The 10,822-nt window shown below is 37.6% G+C and overlaps 1 long non-coding RNA gene across 1 annotated transcript in view; it reads left to right on the forward strand.

The window, feature by feature from the left end:
- Positions 1–10,560, forward strand: part of LOC129045437 (uncharacterized) — a 74,385-nt gene extending 63,825 nt beyond the window's left edge. Inside the window, exons 2-3 of the long non-coding RNA XR_008505183.1 lie at positions 8,936–9,274; positions 10,496–10,560. This is a non-coding gene — a long non-coding RNA (uncharacterized LOC129045437). The remainder of the gene's footprint in view (positions 1–8,935; positions 9,275–10,495) is intronic.
- Positions 10,561–10,822: the final 262 nt, after the last annotated feature.

Genomic DNA, 10,822 nt, shown 5'->3' on the forward strand with positions numbered 1-10,822 from the left:
TGAGCAAGTAGCCCTTTCTCTTCACAATATGTAAACAAGGTAGACCAAATACAAGTAAATTAATTAAAGATAGAAAGCCAACTGCTTATAAATAAATGTTAAAATCATCTGTAGTAAACTTTGACAAATAAATTGCAAACCAAGCAAGAGTTAAAAAAAAGTCATGCTCTCTAAAGCTTCTTCCAATTCTATGGATGCATGATTTGGGTTTTTATTACCTTAAGCATGCTTTTGGTTTTTAAATGTTTTGTTTATTTGATGTCATCTTTATTCACAAGATAATATATGCTTGTAATAATAAATGAAGCAATGCAAATATGTATAATGATCAAGTTAATTATCTTCCATCCTCCTGCCCACACATACCTTCCCCGCCAGGTGACCTTCCATTACATTTTCCTCCTTCTTACAGACATATGCAATTTTGTCTTTACTCATAGTTATGCACACATGGGGTTTGAAGTTTGTGGTCAAACAAAGGGGAATCCTACCATACATACTGGGACCTTGCCTTTTTATCCTGATATGTATTATGGATGTGCTATAAGTCAATAGATAGAATCTCTATTATATATCACATACATAAATATAAGTATATAAATGATATGTTCTTCATTCTGGGAATTTTTTTTCAGTTCAGTTTCTATTTTTTTTTTACTTCTCACCTTTTGGTTAGCCCCTGACCTTCTCTTAATTCCACCCACCCTACACAAAACATCAGTTCTCTACTGCTCTCCCAGCCAGATAACCATATGCTAAATTATCTAGCATATGGATTTCTCTCTTCCTCTCTCTTTCTCTCTGAATATATACATATAAAATACATAAGATATATATAAATAAATATACATACAGGTAAATACTCAATGTTTTAACTAAGTTTTCAGCTGTTCTTTTTGGAGCTACAGATCTGCTGATCTCTTTGCAGTGCTCTTTAGCCCATACGGGGAACTGGAATAAAATCTCTCCGCTCAGGAACGAAATGTCATTTACTTCCACAAGTATTTAGGATTTTAAGGCTGTTTAATGGGACTAAAAAAAATTCAGTGTTCTGCCCATCTCTAACATTTCCTTTCAATCTAGTTAAAGCTTAACTTTAGCCACTGCCTTCAGCCACCAAGCCAGAAATTTTCCTCCATGTTGTTGTATGTTATTGAGATTTCCTTCACAGACCATTTCCAACTTGTCATCACTACCACCATGTTAGCAAACATCTCCCCTCTGGTGCCTGATGGTGCTAGATTTTCAAACTATCAGAAAATTTTAAGCTTCCTGTTACAATTTACTCTCATGGCTTATAGATTCTGCATGATGTCTCAATCATAATGACATCTCTATCCACTTCCATGCAAAGCAGAGCCACTTGGGATTCTGTAATGCTGAGGTAAATAAGCAAATAATGAAATAACATAGCACAGAATTCAAGGTCAATGTGTAGATTTAAAGAGTGATGATGGTTTTGAAGTTCACTCACCCAGTTTTGTTGGGATGATGAGCCTATTTAGACTTGACAACAGATCAGCTTCTGAGATGCCAGCCTGCAAAAGTTAAACAAGATTTTCCATGAACTGTCTCTGAGTAGAACATGTAAGGAATTAGTCAGCTGATTACTTAAGTAGGTACCTTATAATGAGCTGTAAATGGGCACTCCTGCAAGGAGTAAAACATAGCTGCCTCTAGATCCCTAGTGTTAGTCCTTAGAGTCCCATCAAGTAGAAAAAAAATCAGCCCCTGTTTGCAAATCCTGGGAGTTTTCTGGTTCAACATGTTCAAGTGGCCAGATTTCAACCTATCAACCTTAAGCAGAGCATGGGAATCATATTTAAAATGTCTGCTTCTTTGGTAACTATTATGGATGGAGTTTGGGATCCATTCCCAGACATGGACTGGAGAGACTCTTCTCTAAGTGATCACTAAAGCCTCTTTTATTGTAATTGCCTTTATGATATGGTATTATCCCCTCTTGATTATAATTTCCATGAGGACAGAGACCATGCCCATCTCATTGACTGTTTAATTGCCAGGGTCTAGGTTGGTGTCAAAATTTATGTCACTACTCTAGAAATACTTGGTGAAAGAATAAATGTTTGAATGAAAGGGTGATCTCTGACAATGCCCTCCTAGAAAGTGTATGTGTCTTTGATTTCCCCCATACAACTCCTTCCTTCCACTTTTTACCTTTTGCCTGCTGCTTATCTGTATTACAATCCTTTTCTTCTGCTCACTACTGAATAGTGGGATACTTTATTTCTCAAGTTATTACCACCTTTATCCAACTGTTTTGAAATCCCAAACTCAGTTGTCTCTTGAGTTCCAGATTTTTACAACACACTGCCACTAAATAGTTTCACTTGAGTCTCCTATAGATAACACCAACGTATATCTGAACTCAACTGAGCTTTCAGATCTCCACTTTGGTGGTCTTCCAAGTGCTCTCAGCCCCATGAACATCTGCTATTAGCTTCACAATACATTAATTGCTGAACCTTCTATCTGGAGCTCATTGTGCACTGCTTTTTGTTCCTTATTACCCTTCACTTTCACACCATATAAACAAAACTTGATTTTTAAAAAGATTTTATTTACTTATTTGAGAGAAAGTGAGAGTGGGATGGTGGCAGAGGGAGAGGGAAAAGCTGGCTCCTCACTGAGTAGGGAGCTCGATGCATAGCTTGATCCCAGAATGCTAGGATCATGACCTGAGCCAAAGGCAGAAGCTTAACCAGCTGAGCCACCCAGGCGCCCCTAAACAAAACCTTTAAAATTTCTTAAATGCCTATTTGGTCTAGGCTCTATTTAGAATCTTAGTTGCTGCTTCTTTACAGTAAGACCTCTTGAATTAAGACCTGCTTGAATAGCCTCTTGAATGGTCTTGGGGTCTACGGTCATACTCCTCGGCCAACTTTCAGTTAGCTGCCATAATGATTTTTATAAAACATAAGTCTGTAGGGGAAAATATCATAGTATCTAGTGTACCTAAAACAAAATATATATGGCCTTGATGTTCGGGTTTCCCTTACTGTCGAGGGCGTAATTTTTTGCCACTTGCTTTTGTTCCTTTACTCTCTAGGGATAACATAAATTTATAGCTCTGCAATTCAATACTTTTTCTATGTCTGCGCACATTCTGTTTGCCCTGCTTGGTGTACACTTTGTCTCCTTTATATAGCTCTCCTCTATCAAGAATTAATTCAAATGTAAACTTTAATGAGAATATATTTGTTCCTTCTCTTTGCTCTGGGATCTTTCTTTTTTGGGTGCAGATATGAGACTTCCCCTCCATATTTCCACTTGACCATTATATTATCTGTCATGTTGTAGTATACATGCTTGTTTATGTACTTGTTTTCCAACTCAGCACATCGTTTCATATTTGTAACACTAAGACTTAATGGGGAGTCTTAGGTATCAATTACTTAATTGATACATAATTATTTTAATTATTTTATTGAACAAGTGAATAAGTAATGAATTAAAAAAAAATAACAGCATTGGCCAGGCCAGAGTACATTTAATGAAAAAAATGAACCTATAGTTTCCTACTCATGAAATACGACGAATTGTAATTTACCTGGTATATAGTCATGAAAAAAGCATCAGGTTGAAAGAGAAAAATGTAGTTAATCTAGGACATGGATATGGATATGCCATCAATTTAATAATCTGTTCTGGTTGCCTAGGATTAGATTGGATTATTAACAATTCAAATTGAGTAAAACAGGTGCAATAAAAAGATGCTGTGGGACAGAATTGCTGTCACACAAGAGGATGGATTCAACAGCAGCTATTATTCAGTTGATGCCCGGGGTCAAGTAACAATTCGGTGTCAGCGGCCAAATCCCCACCTATCCCAGCCACGGGTACAGCCACCTCCCAAGATTCCAAAGGCACCAAAGCCACAGGCATAACCATGTCCAGAGCCCAGATCTCTATCTCTATCATAGTTGCTGCAGTAGTATATTGTCAGGATTTAAGTTTTTAGCCCGAGAGAAGAGTAAGTTGTAGCAAGTAAAAACAATACATAAATACTAACAGTCTTTTGTGCAGCCTCAGGGTAGTTGTGGTAAACTGCAGGTGCTCCTGACATCCTCATTTAGACCAAATTTGTATTTAAAAATCTCATTAATTACGGGATGCTTGGGGGGGCTCAGTTGGTTAAGCATCTGACTTTTGGTTTTGGCTCAGGTCATGATCTCAGGGTCATGGGATTGAGTCCCGTGTCGGGCTCCCTGCTCACTGTGGAGTCTGCTTGAAATTCTCTCCCTCTGCTCCTTTCCCCTGCTCGAGCACACGCACTCTCTCTTTCTAAAATTAAAACAAACAAAAAACCCCCCAAATAACAACTCATTAATCACCTTTCTTTAAATAAAAAAGACTCCATATATGCATTAAAGTTGAGGTCGTTTTCTTGTTATGTTTAGATCTTCCCAAGTTGATGAGCTTTAAATGAAAAAAAAAAAATGCTGAATTCAGTGACCTTGCTCCCACTGATGCTGAATTTAACCTTTGTAACCATGCTGCATGACATCACGTGGAGAAGGCAAATGCCTTTTTCCTCCAATGATTTTGCTAATAATACCCTTCATCTTATATGCAGATTTAATCAACACAGCTGGGATGTTATCTATATAAATCTTAGGAGCAAATAATATATTTTCTGTATAAACTACCACCCACTCCAACACATTTTACTCTGTGGTTTCTGTATTGCTGTGTTCTCTCAAAAATAATACCACTTTGTTGCTTATATAGTTTCCCCTGCTCTGTTCCTTCAAGAAGTTGTCTAGTTATTATCCTATACCTGCACCAGAGTATACACATTTATTTGCAGACAGGAAAACTTTGACAATCTTATTTGCCTTCAAGTTCATAGGAACATAGAATAGATCTTTTTGAGGTTGAATTTGATAGGGGTCATTACTATTAATTTCTTCTTCAGGAATATTAGCTCTAAATATATCATGCACCAGTACATAGACGTAAGTTTTGAGAGATAGATTGATCTGGGCATTATGATTGAAAAAAATTGAGAATTTTCCTTCACCTCTATTCTCTAGGGCCATGTCTGATTTGGGCTGCAACCATCCACTTTTATTAGGTGATGTCACTTTATTGACAAAACCATCTATAAGCCAGGACTAATTTTTTTCTTCCTGGGAAAATGGCATAAATCCATAGATGTATGTTGAGAGAGACAACTCAGCAGGGTAGAAGCCATGGAATCTGATCCACTTACCTCTGTAATTTATTTGTGCTTTCTGGACTTCCTCAAACCCAAGCTCATATATACTACTTTTGTCTGATGATGGAAGAGTTGCTGCGTATACTCAAATTTGTGGCTTAGAAAGCCAGACAATATCTAGGTCATAATTGGCGGTTCAAGTCACATGGTAACTTGGTGTCCCATGGTCAAGAGCTCAGTCATGAGCTAGAAGTTATTTCTTCAAAGGATAGTATAAATCCACAGAGGATGGCATAAATTTGCTCCAAAATCTTAAAAATCCTGTGTTGTGATTCACATATACAGACCTGTAAAAGCCTCCAAATACCATCCTTATCTTCCATAGACACTTTAAGCACCAGTGAATCTGCTGCTTCATAAAGACCAAGCAGCAGAGCAGTATGTAAACAGTACATGACCATCTTGGAATTTCCTCTTGCTCTTAAGTCACTCAAACTGGGCAGCTATTTTATTACTTTCCTAATGGATAACAGGTAGCATGTCCAAGTGAGGAATATGTTGCCATAAAAATCCAAAGAGGTCACTAAATATTGTGTTTCTTGCTTAGTGACAATATAACACTTGTTCTTCCATCACTGGACCCCTAGAAATTTCACTGAGGCGAGAGGCCCCTAAATTTTTGTAGGATTTAATTCCCATACTCTGTCACTCATGGGTCTCAGCAAGATGTTCAGAGTAGTTGCTAATTCCTGTTTCCTGGATCTAGTCACCATGTATTATCTATATAGTGGACTAACGTGATGTCCTTTGGAATGCAGAGTCAGCATCTCTGCAGACTTATTTGTGCCTGAGGGCTGAAGAATTAGCATATTTTTGAAGTGGGGTAGTTCAAGAGCATTACTGGTCCTGCCTGCTGAAAGCAAACTGATTCTGCTGTTCTCTATTTACAGGGATAGAGTAAAAAGTCTTTACCAGATCACAAGAAGGGCAAACCATATTCTAGAGGGTATGTACATTTGCTTCAGCAAAGAAACAATATCTGAAATAAAACCCACATTTGAAGTCACCACTGGATTAAATTTATGATTACTCATTTTCATTCCTCTGAATCTATCTACATTTTGTAGAGGCAAATTGAATAAAGATATGAAATCAAACCCCTGAAACTTTACAAACTTTAATGACAGTGTTGTGGCTTCAGTCATGTGTCCTCAACAAATATGTTGAAGTCTTAACCCCTAGTAACAGTGAATGTGACCTAATTTGGAAATAGAGTCTTTGTAGATGTTATCAAGTTAAGATGAGGTCATACTCAATTAGGGTAGACCTTAAATCCAATCACTGGTGTTCTTATAAGAAAGCCATATGAGGACACAGGGACACACAGGGTAAGATCAGATATCAATGGAGGCAGAAATTGGAGTGATGTGTCAAGTGATGTGACATGCCAAGACAAGGAAAACCAATGATTGCCAGCAACCATCAGAAGTTAGGAGGAGACAAGAAAGGATTCTCCTCTAGAGCCTTCAGAAAGAGCATGATCCCACAAACACTTTAATTTTGAATTTTTGGTCTTGAGAACTATGCGAGAATAAATTTCTGTTGCTTTAAGCTACCAAATGTATGGTGCTTTGTTACATCAACCTTGGGAAATTATTACAGGTAGCAATAATATACTTAATCTTCCCAGAAATAAACTATTGTTTTTGATCTACTATTTTGGTATGAAGGGGAAGGTCTAGCGGTTTTGTTCTTTTTTTTTTTTTTTTTACCATAATAGACTTCACTGCAGGGACTCAATGTGCAGATTCTGCCAGTTATAAATATATCTTTGCTAACAATGCATACTCACAGGGAGGATGCATGGATTTACTGAGCCCATTATGAGATAGACCTAAGCCAAAGCTCCATTAATCATTTGAGTGGACCATAAAGGTATTTTGGGACTCTAAAAAGTTAGTGTCACTTTAGAGCCAGAGTTGGGTAATCCCTGAAAATTCTGGTACTTTTCCCTTCCTCGGTGCACTGTCACTAAAATTGTCACTTTTCATTAGTCAATTGTTACTGTCACCAGTAAATTGTCATGGGTCCCTTAGAGGAAGGCTGAAGGGAAAACTTAAACAGCCTAATTTTGGGGCAATGTAGCAGGGACCTTCCTCAAGGGACCTACCTTCCATTCATTCAAGGACCTCTGAGTCTATGAACTGGCTTGAATGGAATTGATTAATTGGTTGATGTATAGTTTATTTTGCCTTTGGTCTTACATACTCCACTCATTTCCAAAGTTACTTAAGTCAGCAACATTTTTTCCCTACTCTCTTCAGTGAGAATATTTCATGTACTTGTAATACAGTTAGGTGATTTTGTTATATTCTGGATTCCATTCTGGAATCCTCTGTTCTAAAACACTTTAAAAAAAATTGCATAAGATTCACTGTTTGTGCTGTGAACCTATATGGATCTGGACAAATGAACAGTTTATGTATTTGCCAATACAATATCATGCAGAATAGTTTCTCTCCCTAAGAGAACCCCCTGTGATTTGCTCATCCTCTTCCTTCCCCTCCACTTGAAATCACTGATCTTTTTACCATGTGTCTTTTCCGAATGTTATAAAATTGGAATCATACAATATGTAGCCTTTTCACACATTGTTGTAATTGACTTGCTAACTCTTTTGGGAAGATTTTTTGTATCTAGGTTCATGAAATAAATTGCTTTTTATTTTATTTTATATTTTATTTTATTTTTAGAGAGAGAGAGCACATGTTGGGAGGCACAGAAGAAGAGGGAGAGAGGGAATCTTAAGCAGGCTCCATGCTTAGCATGGAGTCTGACCTGGGGCTCAATCTCACAACCCTGTGATCATGACCTGAGCTGAAATCAAGAGACAGATGCTTAATCAAATGAGCCATCCAGGTGCCCCAAGAAATTACTTTTTAATTTCCCTTTCTTAAAATATCTTTATCTGATTTAGGTATTAAGATAATGCTGGTATTTTAGAATAAGTTAGGAAGTGCTTCTTCTGCTTACATTTTTTGGAATATATTGTAGACAAGTGGTGTAATTTCTTTCTTAATTTTTTTGCTAGGTTTACCAGTAAAACATCTGGCATAGTGGTTTCTTTTATGAACGATTAATAATTCTTGACTCAATTTCTTTAAAAGATATAGGACTATTAAAATTATCTATTTCTCTTTGTGTGAGTTTTGGTAATTTGTGTCTTTCAAGGAATTAGTTTATCTCTTAGCATGGGCCTGTGGATATTTTGGAAGGACATTTGATTGTTCAAGGACAGGGACTGACTGTCCTTATAATCCCAAAAGAATAATTAAGTAGATGATTTAACTTTTCATATTGAAATGCTAAAGAATGTTTTTTAAAAAAGATTTTACATAGTTGAAGGCAAGAAATTTTCTAGTTTAATAGACATCGCTGAATTGTCACTTTCTAATTGGATATGTGTTTTCAATTCCCAATGTACTTTGATGGTCTATGAAAATTAATCAAAATCATATATGTGATTATAAAGGTACATTTCAAATACAGCCCAGGGAAATTGGCATTTCAGATTCTTGTATTAGGTTTAAGGAGAAAGCCAAAATTAGTGAGAAAAGTATGTAATTGTCATGTCTTTGCAAGAGACGTTGGAAATACAAAATTTACCTGCTTCTGATAAAAGTGAAAGAGCAGTGGTCCAGAATTTGCTTAGCCCTGGTTTCCAAAATGGTAACCACAAGTCTGTTCTTACAGATTCTCCCAGACACGAAGGACAGACAGCCCACCCTGCCTGTGGACACGACATGAGGGATAAGCCTTCCAATGTTTTTCTTGTTAACTGAAGAGGAGGAGCCATCCACATGCGAATCATTGAGCCGCACAACTTGAATGATGCTGCCCTGCTCTGGGGAGGCAGAAAAATCCAACAGCCGGAGGCATTTTGGAATATTTGAGAGAAAAAGGGGTTGTAGTTTTACTGACTGTGAAGCTTAACGTGATGAGGTATGGAGGGAAGCAGAAGTTGTGAATGAATGCCTGTGAAACCTGAAAAGAACGGATTTTACAATGGTTGCATGAAAAAGAGCAACAAAGGTAATGTAGTGACTTCAAATATACCCTCAAAGTCACACTGTAAATAAACACACAAGTGACAGCAATAAATGAATGTAAATGTCAGTAAACAGTATTACCAATGGGAAAGTTTATTAAAAAATAAACATAAAACTTTCTCACATGACAGCCACTTGGTTAAGATTTTAGCAAAAGGATAGCAATACTACCAATAAAAAAAACCTATCTTCTTCTTTTTTAAATGTTTATTTATCTTAGAGAGAGACAGAGGGAGAGAGAGAGCATGAACAGGGGAGGGGCAGAGGGAGAGAGAATCCTCAAGCAGACTCTGCATTGAGGGCGGAGCCAGACGTGGGGTTTGATCCCAGGACCCTGAGATTATGACCTGAAGTGAAGCCAAGTGATGCTTCGCTGACTGAGCCACCCAGGTGCCCCAATAAAAGAAACGATTTTTAACATGTAGGAGAGACCAGATGATTTTGGTCAATTGAGGTTGAGACGTGCTGAATCTAAATTATTTTTCCATGTATCTTAGCATATATTTGCCATTGGGTCATAATGGATTTATAAAGAACCCTGGAAGCAGAATCGATGAATCAAAGGAAGAGGAATCCAGGCTGAGCTACTCAGGAAGATCCTCACTATAACCCACAGGACCAGTATCTGCCCTATCCCCATCTGCCTGTCTTAGTCTGTTCAGGCAGCTATAACAAAGTATCATAGACTGGGAGCTTAAACAGCAAACATTTATTTCTCACAGTCTGAAGGCTGTGAAGTCCAGGATCAAGGTGTTGGCAGATTCGGTGTCTGGTGAAGAGCTGCTTCCTGGTTGATGATTGGCTGTCTTGTCATTGTGTCCTCACATGGAGGAAAGTGGTGAAGGAGCTGTCTGGGGTCTTTTTTATAAGGGGCACTAATCACCTGCCAAACACTCCACCTCCTAATATCATCACACTGGGAGTTATGATTTAAACATAGGAATTTGGGGGAGACACAAACATTTAATGTATAGCAACACTATGGATAACCACAGCCATGACCACTTCTGGCCACCAAATATATGCAGCCCTGATATGAAGGTAACTGTCATAGTAGCACATGGTCCCAGAGAAGAAGATCCATTCCAAGAGCAGGAACTGATGTTTCAGTCTGAATGTTACCATGTGCATTGGGCCTTTTATACACCCTTGGTTGTGTCTGAAAAAAACAAAGTCAGTATGTTTATCTCTCTTTTTTTTTTAGTAGGCTCCATGCCCAGTGCAGAGCCCAGTGTGGAGCTTAAACTCAGGACCCTGAGATCAAGACCTGAACTGAGATCAAGAGTTGGACGCTTGACTAACTGAGTCACCCGGGCACCCCTGTTTACCTCATATTTTAAGTTAAGTTTCTTTAGATCTATTTGGTGCTTGTTTCTTAAGGCAAAGATTTCTTACTGTGTAATGATTCACACAATCATGTTATTCTTTAACAAAAAATTAATATCCAATTTCCAAAAATGATTTTCATTCTAAATTTAATTACTTTGAAGTATAGGATCAATTTCATGTGATGATATAAAACATTGAAACC

Source organism: Mirounga angustirostris, unplaced genomic scaffold (genome assembly GCF_029215605.1).
Source record: "Mirounga angustirostris isolate CCGP_5_RB_7025 unplaced genomic scaffold, mMirAng1.0.hap1 SCAF_1, whole genome shotgun sequence".
NCBI lineage: Eukaryota > Metazoa > Chordata > Mammalia > Carnivora > Phocidae > Mirounga > Mirounga angustirostris.